This window comes from Giraffa tippelskirchi, chromosome 7 (genome assembly GCF_054371585.1).
Source record: "Giraffa tippelskirchi isolate mGirTip1 chromosome 7, T2T-mGirTip1v1.2.pri, whole genome shotgun sequence".
NCBI classification, from domain to species: domain Eukaryota; kingdom Metazoa; phylum Chordata; class Mammalia; order Artiodactyla; family Giraffidae; genus Giraffa; species Giraffa tippelskirchi.
The window spans coordinates 25,529,596-25,546,385 of record NC_137281.1 but is presented as its reverse complement, the minus strand read 5'-3'; the positions used below and the strand labels follow the sequence as shown (position 1 = coordinate 25,546,385).

Sequence of the window (16,790 nt, the reverse complement as noted above, 5' to 3'; positions counted from 1 at the left end):
TCTTTTGAGGAGATAACTACTTTTTCTGGTGAAAATATTTATCATAATATTAATGATGATATTAAGTTAATATGAAAAAACATAAAATTAGTTATATATTTTAGCTCATTTATAGTTTAAGAACAAATTTAAAATTTTAATGTCAACAAAAAAATCAAGTAGACATTATTTTGATATGATACATCATGTGTTGCTAAAATGAGAAATGAGATGAAGTCACTGCTCACAGTGTAAATATGGTTCTGATGTTATGGTGAAGAATTTTTTTTTTTGGATCACCATGCCCAAATTATTATATGTTGTATGATGAATCCTTACTCCCATATTTTTCCTCTATATGTACTGTTACAAAACTCTTGTTTTGAAGTCAGGCTGCCTGGAATCAAATCTGAAAGCTGCCACTTCTTGAGTCTTGAATATGTGACCATAGGCCAGTTACTTAACATCTCTGTGTCTCAGTTTATTCATTTGTACAATGATCATTGTAATAAGACCTATTTCCTAGAGTGGATCTCCCACCTTGCAGGCAGATTCTTGACCGTCTGAGCCACCAGGGAAGTCCCATTAGTAAATTATCCTATAAGAATTGCTTTAGTTGAGCCCCATAATTTTGATATGTTTTCATCTCAAAATATTTTCTAACTTTGCTTGTGATCTTTTTTTCTACCATGGCTTACTTAGAAATGTGGTGTTTTTTGTTTAAACTTCAGGTCTTTTTCCTATCTTTTCATTCATTTATTTTTCTTTACCTCACTGAGCACAGCTATAGTTGCTGCTTTAAAATCTGTCTCTGATCATTAAAATGTCTATATCATTCAATCCTAGCTTCTGTTGAGTATCTTTCTCCTCGAGAATGGGCATTTTGGATTACGTCCTGGACATTATAAAATTATGTTGGGAAGGCTGCGGATTTTGTTATAGTCCTTCAAAGTGTTAAATTTCTGTTTTAGCAGGCAATTAAATTAGACTCAAACTTCAGATTTTGTCTTACCTGAAGCAGGCAGTAGTTCAAATCTCACTTCAGTTCTTCTAGTCTTAGCCACAAGCTGCTTTGTGTCTGGTCTACACATACTTAATTTCAGCACATTTCCCTGAGATCCAAGAGAAACAATGGGAGACTATATTCAGCCACTTGAATACTTATCTTCCTCATAATCTGTCCTGCTTTTTTGTTGCTTTGGGAGAAAATAACTTTAAAAAAGAAGACGCCATCATTCTCATCCTTTTTTAAACCCAGGCCAGGTTGCTATGGCCTGGCTTAGCTCAGGAAACCAAAATCATAAAGAGCTATATGTGCTGTGTTAAGGGATTTGGATTTATGTTGACTTTAAATGGAAGTCATTGAGAGATTTTAAGGAGGGAAGAATTGATCATAATTACTTTTTAGCAAAATCATTTTGGCTGCTATATGAAGGATGAGAATGAGACAAGACTAGAAGGGAGACTGATAGGATGTTGTTGGACAGTCTGTTAGAGGTAGTGATGGATATTGAGTGAGGGTTTACATGTGATAAAGAGGGAAAATGATGTCCCCAGATAGGAAAGAAAGAGTGAGAACAGAACAAAAGTGGGATGCCTGTATTGCATATGGAGAGTAGAGACTTGACCTGTCTCCCTACAGCAAATTGTGTTGGGTGCCTTGGGGAAGTGAGGCTAGATAGAGGTTGGGGCAGGCTGCAAAGAGCCTTGAAGACTGGGCAGAGGAGTTAGGACTTTATGTGATGGGCATTTGGGAATCACTGTGGATTCTTAAGAAAGGAAGCAACGTGATGAGAGATGTGTAGGTGTGGTTGGCAGGGGCATGAACCATGAGTGAAGAAAGGAGAGGCTGGAGCCAGAGAGATAGCTGAGAGGCTGTTGTGGTATTCTCTGGCATAAAGAGATGAAGACTTTGATTAGAGGGATGTCTGTGAGAATGGTGAGAAAAAGTAGATATTATAGGCAATTCAGAGGAAGAAATGAGAGACTGTCATCTTTTTTAACATTTAGTGGAGATGAAGTTATAATCCACCCAGCAGTTCCACCTAGTGTAGTCCACCCAGTTATTCTCATAGAAATGTTGAGAAGCTCAAATGAAATAAAATACACACACACACACACAAAATCACTTACAAACATTTGAGTATCATTATAGAGATATATTTATGGCTATATTAATTCCTATACTGAGGTTGCCAGAGACCAATGAAGAGAGGTAGGACTGTCTACAATGGCAGCCATTGGGGTAGGGAAATAGGAATTTGATGTATAGATTTAACCTTTCTCTGTCAGAAGTATGCACTGTGACCCCCAGAGTCATAACTTCCTCAGTTTTGATCTTGACTTTTAACATTTAATAGCTATGAACAAGTTCCATAACCTCTCTATTCCTTTTCTGTAAAATGGGAATAATTATGGTAGCTTCCTGATAGCATGGTTATGAAATTAAAAAGATAATATATGTAAAGTGTTCACAACAAGCATCTTTCATGGTAAGGAGTGAATAAATGTTGATTGCTATTATTTTCTTTTTGTTATTTTTGAGTTAGTACAACATATTCCTCCTTTCTCCCATGGCCAAAGCCAACCCTGAATAAACAACCCTTTAGACAAGTAAAATGTATGATCATCCTGTCCTGTTCAAGAATACAAATCATAGTTGAATACTTATTTTATTCCAGGCTCTCCATTAATCACTTTATGTACATGTTCTCACATAATCCTTGAAATGACCCTACAAGGTGATTCCTTTTATTATCATTACCATTTTATAGAGAAGGTAGCATGTTCAGAGTACTTAGTGCTTCCCCAGGATCATAGCTAGTTGGTGCTCAATCAGGGACTCAAAGCCTGATTTTGCTGATTGCAAAGATCATGCCCTTAATCACAACTGTTTATTAAACAGTTGTTTGCTTTAACCCAAATTTTTGTTTGAATTAATGTGAAGACTGTAAAAGCCAAATTTTAGTGTGAAATTAGAAAATCAGCTGTCTGGTATTGGCATGAATTCTTAGAGGTAAAATATACCTTGGTGACTGCAGTAGCAACACAGAATTTCTGTAATAAAAAACTTACGGGGACTTTTAAAAATTGAATTATAGTTAACTTACAATGTTACATTATTTTCAAGTATACAGAAAAGTGATTCAGTTTTATATATATAAATATATTTTTAAAATATATACATATATATCTACATTCTTTTTCAAATTCTTTTCCATCATAGATTAGTACAAGATGTTGAATATACTTTCTTATGTTATGCAGTAGGTCCTTGTTGTTCACCTGTTTTATATATAGTAGTAATTGTTGTTCAGTTGCTAAGTCGTGTCTGACACTTTGCGACCCCATGGACTGCATGCGGCATGCCAGGCTTACCTCTCCTTCACCATCTCCTGGAGTATGCTTAAACTCATGTCTATTGAGCCGATAATGCCATCCAACCATCTCATATGCTGTCGTCCCCTTCTCTTGCCTTTGATCTTTCCCAACATCAGAGTCTTTTCCAGTGAGTCACCTTTTTGCATCAGATGGCCAAAATATTGGAGCTTCAGCTTCAGAATCAGTTCTTCCAATGAATATTCAGGGCTGATTTCCTTTAGGATTGACTGGTTTGTTCTCCTTGCTGTCCAAGGGACTCTCAAGAGTCTTCTCCAGCAGCACAGTTTGAAAGCATCAATTCTTTGGTGCTCACCCTTCTTTATGGTTCAGCTCTCACATCTGTACATGTCTACTGGAAAAACATAGTTTTGACTATATGGACCTTTGTTGGTAAAGTGATGTCTCTGCTTTATTAATATGCTAAGTTTGTCATAGCCTTTCTTCTAAGAAGGAAGCATCTTTTAATTTTATGGCTGCAGTCACTATCTCAATGATTTTTGAGCCCAAGGAAATAGAGTGTGTCACTGTTCCCATTGTTTCCCCATCTATTTACCGTGAAGTGATGGGACAGGATGCCATGATCTTAGTTTTTTGAATGTTGAGTTTTAAGCCACCTTTTTCACTCTCCTCTTTCACTTTCATCAAGAGGCTCGTTAGTTCCTCTTCACTTTCTGCCGTTAAGGTGGTGTCATCTGCATATATGAGGTTATTGATATTTCTCCCAGCAATCTTGATTCCAGCTTGTGCTTCATCTAGCCTGGAATTTCGCATGCCATACTCTACATATAAATTAAGTAAGCCGGGTGACAATATACAGCGTTGATGTACTCCTTTCCCAGTTTTGAACCAGTCCATTGTTCCACATCCAGTTCTAACTGTTGCTTTTTGGCCTGTATATAGGTTTCTCAGGAGGCAGGTAGGGTGGTCTGGTATTCCCATCTCTTTAAGAATTTTCCACAATTCATTGTGATGCGCACAACGGCTTTAGTGTAGTCAATGAAGTAGAAGTAGATGTTTTTCTGGAATTCTCTTGCTTTTTCTGTGATCCAACAGATGTTGGCAATTTGATCTCTGGCTCCTCTGCCTTTTCTAAATCTATTTTGTACATCTGAAAGTTCTTGATTCCCATACTACTGACGGCTAGCTTGAAGTATTTTGAGCATAACCTTATAAGCATGTGAAATGAGCACGATTGTGCAGTAGCTTGAACATTCTTAGGCATTGCCCTTCTTTGGGATTGGAATAAAAACCGACCTTTTCCAGTCCTGTGGCCACTACTGAGTTTTCCAAATTTGCTGGCATATTGACTGTAGCACTTTAACAGTATCATTTTTTAGGATTTGAAATAGCTCAGCTGGAATTCCATCACCTCCACTAGCTTTGTTCATAGTAATGCTTCCTAAGGTCCACTTGACTTTACATTCCAGGATGTCTGGCTCTAGGTGGGTGATCACACCATCGTGGTTATCTGGGTCATTAAGACCTTTTTTGTGTGATTCTTCTGTGTATTCTTGCCTTTTTTCTTAATCTCTTCTGCTTCTGTTAGGTCCTTAGCATTTCTGTCCTTTTATTGTGTGATCTTTGGATGAATTGTTCCCTTAATATCTCTAATTTTCTTGAATAGATCTCTAGTCTTTCCCTTTCTATTGTTTTCTTCTATTTCTTTTCTTTTTTCACTGAAGAAGGCTTTCTTATTTCTCCTCTCTATTCTTTGGAGCTCTGCATTCAGTTGGGTGTATCTTTCCCTTTCTGCTCTTTAGTAGTGTGTATGTGTTAATCCTAAACTTGTAATTTCTCTTTCCCACTCCCCTTACTGTCTACATTGATAACTACAAGTCTGTTTTCTATGTCTGTGAGTCTCCGTTTTGTAAATAAGTTCATTTGTATCATTTTTTTAGATTCCACATATAAGTGATATCATATAATATTTGTCTTTTGCTTTCCAATTTCATTTAGTATGATAATATCTGTTGTTCAGTCACGAAGTCAGATTCTTTTGCAACTCCATGGACTGTAGTGCGCCAGGCTCCTCTGTCCATGGGATTTCTCAGGCAAGAATACTGGAAGAGGTTGCCATTTCCTTCTCAAGGGATCAAACCCACGTTTCCTGCATTGGCTGGCGGATTCTTTACCACTGAGCCACCTGGGAAGCCCATGATAATCTCTAGGTTCATGCATGTTGCTGCAATGGTATTATTTAATTCTTTTTATGACTGAGTACTATTCCATTGTATGTATGTATAAACATAACATATATGTGTGTGTGTATATATATCACACATAACATGCCATATCTTCTTTGTCCATTCCTCTGTTGATAGACATTTAGGTTGCTTCCACGTCTTGGCTATTGTAAATAGTGCTACTGTAAAAATAGAAGTACATGTATCTTTTCAAATTATTGCAGAATCATATGGTAGCTCTATTTTTAGCTTTTTAAGGAACCTCCATACTGTTCTTCCTAGTGGCTACACCAGTTTACATTCCATGGAACTTTTATGTTAGGGAATTGTAGGGGTTGACAAACCTCTGCCCTTGAGCCAAATCTTACCTACTGCCTGTTTTATATAGCCCATGAGCTGCTAATGGTTTTCACATTTTTTAAATGGTTTGGGGGAGGGGAGGTAAAAGAATAATAATGTTTTGTGACATGTGAAATGCAGATTTTAATGTCCATAGAAAGTTTTGTTAAAACAGTCATGCTTATTTATGTATTGTTTATGGCTATTTTTGCACTCCATTGGCAAAATTGAGTAGTTACAATGACAAACATAAATTGGTCCTTGAAGCCAAAAGTATTTATTTACTGTCTGGCTCTTTATAGAAAAAGTCTGCTGACCGTTTTCTAAGGTAACCATTATTCAAGTAAATAAATATGTATATATTTCTTTGGCAACCCTTCATTGCTTGCTCATCAATGAAGTTTCTTTGAAAGTATAACTCATCTTTCAAAATCATTCTTAAGTTTATCTTCCCGTTACATCAAGCTTTGTGTCTTACTTTAAACAGCAGAAACCTTACCCTTTATAATTAAAGCTCTTTAAATAGATTTGGATAGATATTACTTTTCTTTTCTAAAATCACCAGCTGCAGTTATTAGCTCAGGAGATAGAAGATGTCATTGGCAAAGAGTCTTTGCTTTAAAGATGACACAGTTACAGCTGGCCCTGTTTCTGTAAACCTGCAGATATGAAGGACCAGCTAAGAAACTTGAGCATCCATGGATTTTTATATTCTCAGGGAGTCCTGGAACAAACTTCAGTATCCCCACAGATATTGAAGGACACTGTATACTTGAATGTTTCCATTTTTTATTCTGCCGTTATTTTTATTTTCCCAGTCTTCATACTTTTGTTTTCTCATCTCACACCCCTAATTCCAATTTTGTTGTTATTGTTGTTTAGCCGCTAAGTCATGTCCAACTGTTTGTGACCCTATGGACTGTAGCCCACCAGGCTCCTCTGTCCATGGTATTTCCCAAGCAAGAATACTGGAGTGGGTTGCCATTTCCTTCTCCAGGGGATCTTTCTGACCTAGGGATTGAACCCTTCTCCTGCTTAGCAGGCAGATTCTTTCCCACTGAGCCACCAGGGAAGCCCCAATTCCACTTTAGAGAAATTAAAGCAGTAATTTGGTTTCTTTCTTATGGCTATGAAACAACATAGGACAATGAAACATCTCATCTTTTATTTACAAGTTTTAAAATAGATTCTTGGATTCAAAATAGATTCTTGCATTCACTTTTACTTACAGACCTGCAAGAGAGTAAGCCAGCAATCTGATTGGAATATAATATTCCCTTTAGAAAGAAGTTGTAACTTAGTTTTCTTTTCGCTGGACCTGATGTAGTAAAGACTAATTTCATAGCGCTTGAGGGATTTTCTGTTAAGAATTTATGCATGAAGTTTTATTGTTAGGCCACAGGCTTCCTGATTTCTGTTTGTCAATATTATGAGGCTCACTAACTCTTGAGCATGCTTTAACGAGTTTGAACATTTAGGTAGCAAATTAAATTAATTAAGTCACTGGAATGGTTTTAATACTTTCATCATTACAAAATCATAAAGAGAATTTACTTCACTTAAAATATCTAGTTTTTTTTTTTTTTTTTCCTTCTTCTTTCATCTTTTAAAATAACTTACTATAAACCTGGAACTTTTCCTCCCTTGTGATCACATTTCTGGCTTTACTTTATTAATTCCGCCCTTCAAGAAAATTCCACCATGTTTCTGAAGTTTGTTACTGTCTCAGTACAGTTTTCAGAAGAATTAATCTCTGTCTTGTAAGTAACCTGGGGTAGAGTCATTTGTTGTAGATTCTCCTTGTAGGGTAACTGTGTAAACTGAAAGTTTATACACTGGTTAAACCAATCTTGGAATTCAATGACTTGTTGAGATGGCGTGAGTAACCTAGTTAATACACAACTACAGAAATCTTGGCATCCTCTGTTTCAAGCTGTCTTTTCTTTCTATATTACCTTAGTTCATTCGGTTGCCAAAAATCCAGTGGTACAAAGCATTTCCTGTTCATTGTTTTACATTGTCCAAAAGATATTTATCTATGGTTCTTACTTGCACATTGCTCTTATTTGAAGACATGAAAAGAGTCAGAGTATACAGTCTTTCCCTCTCCTTTCAGTGCCCATCGTTCACCTTTTTCTTCTCCCCTCTCACTTAAAACTTTCTTCTTGACCATCTCCAGAAAGTCATTAAATTTCAGAAATCATTAAAAATCATTCTTGTTTATCCTAGCTTGTTAAATGTGTGTGTGATTGATAGCCTCCTATGGTGCTGCCTTCTTGGAATGGTTTGCATTTCGAATAAGGAGGTGTTTTAGGCTAAAGAAACATAGTTCTAATGATTAAATAGACTCTGACGCAATACAGTTTGCAAATAGAGATATTTGGAGACAAGACGGTCTCTGTATCTCTTTAAAGCACACTTCGTAAGTCACTTGCACCAACAATAGTCCTACTAACAAGTTTGTTTGTTTTAAATGACTTGTCCCACAGAAATCTTCCCTTGGTTACATCTAAGCCTGTCAAAGTCTGTCTCCCTACAACTTGTATCCAGATCATTGAGTCCTGTGTAGACTGTGTGATGAGGTACAATGGAACTAGTCCCTCAGATCTTTGCTAATCTATTCCTAGCTCAGGGTCACCTTTTGGTTACATTACCTTAAAAAGGATAACAGTATGAATGGAAAAAACAAAAAACAGCAAATCAACAATTAGTCTGAGGGAGAAAAAGGGTCCTGACGTGTAGACACCAGTAGGGGAGAATCAATCCAGGGACTACCCAGCATTCTTGCCCAGTGACTCCTGCAACCTGCCTCCCTGGCAAGCCCCATCAAGACCAGAAGATGGCTTTGGCTCCATCCCTCTAATGCCCTAATATGTGCATCAAGCATAGAGCTTTAGCAGCTTTCACAAGGCCATTTACCAGTCATCTCCTACTGTTAGGAAACCTGAAGTGTTACCACTTGGAAGATTGTAAAGAAGAGGGGAATTTTTTTTTGTTCTCCTCTTCAGGCTAGAATTAGGAAATTATTCCCATTATGCCCTGTTGCTTATGCCCTTTTATAAGCCATAAATCCCTGGCTTCTCTTCGACTCATGCCTTATAAGGTTAAACAAGAATGAAAATTGGTGATGACCGTGAAATGTCAGAGGTGTCAGGGAATCAGCGGGCCACACTGATATCCTTTGTTTTAGAGCGGAAGTTCCTGCTGTTGTTAATGAGCAAGTAAATGTCCTGATGGCAGTAGAAAGAGCGCTCTGCCCGGGAGGCTAGAGAATGTATCTGTCTTTCTGTAGCTGTGTGACCTGGGATCAGCCTGTTAAAATTCATTCTTTCCTTAGGACGGAGTTAAGAACATTTTTTTTTCTACCAACGTCAAATTCTTATGCACTTATAGGCACACAGGTGTTTTGCAGATAAAGAGGCTTACAAATGCACACACCATTTTTTTTCCCACTGTACTGTAGCTGCACATTTTATCATAACTAAAATCTCTTCTGTGTTTGTAAAGGGCTGTGTGGAGAAGGGAAACTAAAATCAGAAAAGAAGTGATTTCCCCAGAGCTGTAGAGAAAATTCATGGCTGAAAAGTAATTGTTAATAGATCAAAATTTACCTATGAATTTTTTTAATGATGAATTTCATAAAAAATTAATTGCATTTAAATTATTTAATTCTCTAAACGGCTGTAGGATCTGCTGTGTCAGTCTAATTTCCTTCTGACCTTGATTGAAATTATTGTCTCTGTTGACTCTGGTCCATATGTGGCAATAAGTTGTAATCATGAAATGTTAAAAGAAACCAGTAATAATTCTACTATATTTCTTTCAGTAGTGAAATAGAACTCCAGGCCCTGAAATGCAGGAAAAATTAATAGATGTCCTGAAGGACATAAAAGGGTCCATGAAGAGAGTCAGATCTGTATTTTGTCTCCTATTTCCTCACTGACTGGGTCAGCAGGAGTATTTCTGTGAGCGCATGTGGCTCTCCACCATGTACTTACCCCAACAGTCTAGTCACTTTAGTTCCCAAATAATTGGGAGAAGAAGTAGTTTTTCTGGATCCCTTTTTCCAGTAACAGATTTAGTGAAGTCAAGTGTGTGTTGTGACAGTTGACCTCTTTATGCCTTTATTCTTATGTTCTCCCCAGAATATCTAATATCAAATCTAAAAGTACTGTCTTGGAAAAGGAAGAGACTGCTTGAACTGGTTAGATTACAAAGGGGATTCAAGCAATGTAATTGAGATCCTGGAGCCTGGAAAGATAAGATTCAAAGATATGCACACAAAGACCCCAGTTCTCCATCGCCAGTCTGGCCCCTAAGAGGAAATGAAATAAAAAGAAACGATTGGGACAGACTTAATAAAAAGGCTGGAGCACAAAAGCTTTAAAACACTGGCAGGAGGTCTTAACTGTCCCTGGATTAATGTTTGTCAAATGTGGTTTGGCATACCCAGAGATGGAATATTGGTCCAAATGGCTATAACAATATGTAAGAACCTCTGAGTCTATCTCTTCAATATTTTCCTTGCCTCTTTTAAGAGACTTATATTATACTAATTTTTTTTTTAAAACTGATGCAGTGAAAATTAAAAGGTTTAAAAAAATGTTACCCGTTAAACTGCCAGCTATGAGGTAGTGAAGACTGAATCTGTATTGGCACCATCTTTTACTGGCAAATAAGGAAGCATAGAGCTAGCAGAAGCAATGCCATTCGTAAAGCAGTGGGAAAGCTCTGGGTTCTGCTTGACTGGCAGTCAAGGGCAGGACCTGGTTCCTGTATTGGGCATACCATCAAAGAATCCAGATCTCCTGCTTCATGTTTGAAGGGAGCCACTATTGTGAATTGTCTGTGAGATTTGCCTCAAGCCTTTGATCTCTGAGCTTTTGGAAGGCAGAGTTATGTTTCATATCAGATTCTGCTTATACACATACACCTCTTCTCTTCTAATATGTAAAGATTTTTCTGTTATATATTTTTCCAGCTTCAACATAAACTAGATTCTGCAGCCTTACTTTTACCCCTCTCATTCAAAAACTTACTTTAAAAAAAGCTTTATTGAGATATACTTCATCCTACAATTCAATAGTTTACAGTGTACAAATCAGAATTTTTTGTATGTTCACAAGGGTGTACAACCATCACCACCACAATCAATTTTGGAACATTTCACTACCCCTGGAAAAACCTATATCCATTACCAGTCATGCAGTCACTAACCTACTTTCTCTCTTTGAGGATTTTCTTATTGTGGATATTTCCTATAAATGAAGTCATACAACATGGGCCTTTTTTTTTGAACTGGCTTCTTTTTTTTTTGGCTTTTTATTTCTTATTTTATTATTTGAGTATAATGTTGAGTTTCTGCTGTACAACAAAGTGAATCAGCTATGTGCTTGTGAATCTGACTTATTTATGTCTTTTTTAATTGTGTTGTCAGAGTTCTTTGTATCTTTCCGTGGTGACTCAGATGGTAAAGACTCTGGCTGCAGTGCAGGAGACCTGGATTTGTTCCCTGGGTCAAGAAGATCCCCTAGAAGAGGGCATGGCAACCCACTCCAGTATTCTTGCCTGGGAAATCCCATGGACAGAGGAGTCTGGCAGGCTATGGTCCATGGGGTCGCAAAGAGCCGGACGTGACTGGAAAACACACACACACACACACACACACACAGAAAAACACACACGTGCACACACACATACACAACCTACATTGAGAGTGAAGGCGGTATTAGCGCTTCTGAGCTGATGAGGCCGCACCGAGCAGTGATTGTGTTAATGACCCGATTCATCTGTGACTATCATAGAAACACTTTCTCTTGCTAAAGAATGTAAAAGTTTTCAATCATTCCATGCATCTTAATATTTTATTTACTACCCTTATTATGTAGAGAAACCCCTTACTATTTGAATCATTGTTCATTGCGGGGGGGGGGGTTGATCCCTAAAAGATTATTATATCCTTTGTCTGACTGTGACTTTACAAACAGTTAACAGAGTAAGAGTACACTGAAGGCATTGCAGTAGAAGTGATCTATCTGGAGATGAATTACTGCAATGCAAACCTCACTCTCCATCATATAACAAAGACTTGTGTTCTTTGTGAACACACATATACAATCAGATTCTCCAAACTCAGTCTCCAGTTAAACCATTCCTTTCCTCAAAAAAACATTATCAGTCTTTTCAACAAATGGTACTGGAACAACCGGATATGTATATGCAAAACTTCCTTCACTCCTAAATCTCTTCCTTGGTGACTCAGCTGGTAAAGAATCCGCCTGCAATGCGGGAGACCTGGGTTCCATCCCTGGATTGGGAAGATCCCCTGGAGAAGAGAACAGCTACTCACTCCAGTATTCTGGCCTGGAGAATTCCATGGGCTGTATATAGTCCATGGTGTCACAAAGAGTCAGACACAACTGAGCGACTTTCACTTTCACTAAATCTCTAGTGCCCTGCAGAGTCCCTTGTGTGTAGTAGTACACATTAAATGTTTTCATTGAATTGGCTAGATGGAAGGGCTGGAGTATGGAGATTAAATTCTGATATAATTCAGGGATCTGTAAATTCTTTAAAAGAATTTTTTAAATGCTGTGTTTTCATTTAATGATAATTCTGAATCACCTGGATCCACATTATAATCAAGTTGGACTGTGCAGTTTCAGTGCCCATGTTTGTGTTTGACAAACATTGATCTAAAACATTACTCAGAATGTAGGTAAACTTCTGATTACAGAAGCCAGAGGAGGCCTGACTGTATGTAATCATTCAATCTTTGGAAAATATAATTGCTTTTACCCAGCAGCACCTTCACTAGCAGGATATGGTATTTCTTAGTTACTTCCTGTTGGTAGATAGAAGAGAGTAGTTAGAAATGATTTTATCTGTACTCACTTCTATGTCTCAAAAAAAAAAAAAAAAAACAAATGAGGAGGGAGAGAGAGAGAGGCAAGAAGGAAGGAATAGAGGCCCTCCAGACCTTCCCAGGTGGCGCGGTGGTAAAGAATCTGCCTTCTAATGTAGGAGACTTGGGAGACACAGGCTCGATCCCTGGATTAGGAAGATCCCCTGGGGTAGGAAATGCTAACCCATTTCAGTATTCTTGCCTGGAAAATCCCATGGACAAAGGAGCCTGGCAGGCTACAGCCCATGGGGTCGCAAAGAGTCAGACACGACTAAGCACACACGTTAATAATAGAGGTTTGAAAGGATGTTGTAAAGATTTGACCAAGGATGGGATCTTCTTTCTCACTTAATTCTTCTTGGTATCACTTCTATGACATGTTTCAGTGAACTAGAAGAGCAGGTGAGCCCTTGAAATCAGTAGATCCCCTGACTACAGAAGTTCACTGTGTCAGTTCAGATCTGATGGTGCTCTTTCACTGTGAAAGTGTCTCTTGTTTCAGATGATCATCTCAGATCCTTTATGAGAGAAGGAAGGATCTGATCGGCATAAATGAATCTATCAATCTAGACTTCAAAGTACCATAGCAAAACTTGATTAAAAAAAAAACAACAACTTCTGAATCCTAATTTGTTGAAGGAATCTTTTCATGTAGATGATAATTGATACAAACAAGTCATAGGCAGGTGAAAATTCTTTCAACTCTCTCTTTTCACTATACACTTGATTTTTTCACCTTCCAAAGAAACTCGTTTTTTAATTGTTTGTTCAAACAAATCTAGATCCTTCATTTGCTCCCTTGAAGCACAGCTGTTTGCTTTAAAATAAGGTTGATTATTGCTGACTTCCTGAGAAGAATACAGAGATGCAAATAGCCAGGTGTTATCATTGTCATTGCACAAAGTAAAATCCATTAGAGCTGAACTAGGATAAACTCAACTAAAATCAACTTGAAAAAGTTTCTAAAAGTTGATCTTGAGTTTACTGTGTTCATTTCCCTGAAGCTGTTGCTAAATGCCTAAGGAAAAGATAGTGGCCTCTCCAACTTCAATTCCATGGGTATATCTTAGTCTAAATATTGTAGTCTATGACGAATACTTACTGAAAATGGGGGTTAGGGAGTTCAGAAATCAATACTATTTTTTGTAAAAGCCATACAGTATGCATACTTTGAAGGAGATAGCAGGATGGTAACAAATACTTGCCCATGTCAAGAGGCAAGTGTATGCCACCTTTTCTAACAAAAGGTGAACTAGGATCTTAGAACCTTGTGGTTCAGGTAAGTTCAAACTGAAGAAATACAAACATCTCATCTGGATAAAGAAGAGCAGAAAAATAAGCCAAAAATATATATTAACCAACACCCTCCCAGATGGGATAATTGAGGTTTTGTTGCTTAATCAGAAACTAGGAAATAGCAGTGAATGTCCCAGAGCCTGAGGTTTTAGTTCATAATGAAATGGGTGGTTAGTCAATAGTTGTGAAATACACTCAGCATGTAACCCCTTTACATGAACTCCTATTGTAAATAATTACTCACTTTTCTTTATTTAATAAGTTGGCAGATGTATAAAAATGACTCTGCTCTTTGGTAAAGCTGTATATATTGGGTTGGCCAAAAGGTTTAATGAAATTTATGGACTTGTGGACACAGCGGGGGAATGAGAGCGTGGGAGGAAATGGGAGAGTAGCATTGACATATATACACTATCATGTGTGAAAGAGCTAGTGGGAAGCTTCTGTACAACACAGGGGGGGTGCAGCCTGGCTCTCTGTGATGACCTAGAGGGATGGGATGAGGGGGAGAGGAGGGATGCTCAAGAAGGAGGGGATAAATATATATTATGACTGATTCACGTTGTTGTACGGCAGAAACCAACACAACATGGTAAAGCAACTTTCACCCAATTAAAAAATAAATTAACAAAAAAAAGACGTTACAGAAAAAAGCCCAAATGAACCTTTTGGTCAACCCAGAATATATATACATTGATATTTTGGGTCATGCTGTATACTAGGCTATTGTCGCAATTAAAATTGTAATTAGAAGAAAGAAAATTATCGGGCTTATTTTTTTTTCTTTTATGTATTATAAAATTGACTTCTGAATCCTTTTAAAAACATACACCATCTTAAGTTTCTTTGTTTTGGAAAATCTAACTTTTTTGACTTTGTGTTGATAGACATAGAACTGATACAGAAAACCTCTACACTGTTAAATTTTCATATGTCAAATTAGTTAGAATACTTTTGGCTACAGGTAACAAATTCTCAACTGGCTTAAGCAATAAGGAATAAATCATTACACATGACAAAAAGCCCTGAATTGGTTAATTCTTTGCCTCCATTACATCATTCAAGACCCCAAATCTCTTCATCTTTCTTCTCTGCCAACCTCATCTCCTAGTCCCTCATAGTTTCCATTGGCTGCAGCAACTCTGAGGTGTTATGTTCTTAAAATCATTTGTTGTTGTTTAGTCGCTAAGTCATGTCCAACTCTTTGCAACCCCATGGACTGTAGCCCGCCAGGCTACACATAACCAGAGGCAAAGTATTTTCTTAGGGTCTTCCATCAGATTTTCCTTCACGTGTCTTTGTTCACACTGGATCACATGCCCAGAGCAATTAAGACAAGAAGATATGTCCACCATGATTCATTTAGAGCAATAAAGACCTTAGCCTGAATCAGATAAGTGGTGGCTGGACAGGGAGAAGATGGATATTTGCAAAATTATAGAGTGGTTTTACAAGGAAGAAGGAGAGAATGCCAGTGAGACATACACAAGAAAATTTGACACATAGGGATCTCTTAAGCTAAAATTAAGAACCCTTTTTGTAGGATCTTTGAATTCTGTGATGGTGTCACATGTAGCCCCGGAAGCTGTATTCTCTGTTCACATGCATTCATTTTGTTCTGCATAGAAGCCTGGTCAGGGTGACTGGGATCCAGTACAGTCTGAAGAAACCAACCACACAGCACGATAGGAGCAAGGGAGAGCGAAGACCGTCAGAGGTTAACAGAGCCTCCAGGAAATGGGGGCTGAGCTGTAAATCCCCAAAGACCAGGTTTGAGCAAGGTGTGACATGTCCTGGCTGTGTATATGAGGTCTAAGGGAGTTCAGGTTGTGGAAAACATGACGGCGAGGCACTTTGAGAAATGCAGAGTGGGTGCAGGGAGTGTTCCAGCTCGTCCAGTCCAATACCTGGAAAACAAGGTAGCAGGTGGGCCCAGAGCCAGCTGACTGGATTCAGTGTGGGGCTCTCAAGATTCCGAGTCTCCACTAGCTCCTCCTGGTTCTTAGGTACGCTTGGGAGTGGGCTTGGTGGAGCATGCAGTTAAATGGATGCTCATTTGAAAAGTTGTAATGAAGCTCAGGCAAGGCAGGAATTTATATAAATGGAATGTTAAATTTTGATTTTGTTAATGTAATGGTATGCCCTTAACTTTCATGGTGAGAAAGTGTAAGAAGCAGCCATATGATTTTTACATTGAATATAAAACTTCTGTTGTCTGTTCTGTTCTTCAGTTTCCCCCGGTCTTCACATGACTTTTTCCTTCAGCTCTTCTTTGATACCTTTTCCCTGAGCCCTCACCCCTGACTCTTAACTGCTCCTCCTTCCTTATTTTTCTTCATGGCTCTTATTGCTGCTGAAAAGTTTATTTACTGTTTATTGTCTTTCTCCTCCAGTAGAAGTAGGCTCCATAAAGATGGGAACGTTGCTTTCTTGTTCATGCTATATATTATCTCCAGTACTGAGATCATACTTGGAACATTTTAGGCACTCAATTAAGATTTGCTGAATGAATGAGTCAGATACCTCTTGGTATTCTTCCTAAAGAAGGAAATAGATGTACCTTCTTTTATTGACTAATGGGAACTGTTTTCTGTTTCCTTTTTTGCCTTAGCTATTAGAATTGCTAAACTAAATTTGGGGTTTGATGGCAATAACCATTCTTAGCTTGGAATATCGGTACTTCCTCACTTACTATAGAGCTTTTAAAA

The 16,790-nt window shown here is 37.9% G+C and overlaps 1 protein-coding gene across 4 annotated transcripts in view; it reads left to right on the top strand.

Moving 5' to 3' along the window:
• TANGO6 (transport and golgi organization 6 homolog) overlaps positions 1-16,790 on the top strand; it is a 184,672-nt gene that overhangs the window by 120,114 nt on the left and 47,768 nt on the right. The window lies entirely within an intron of this gene.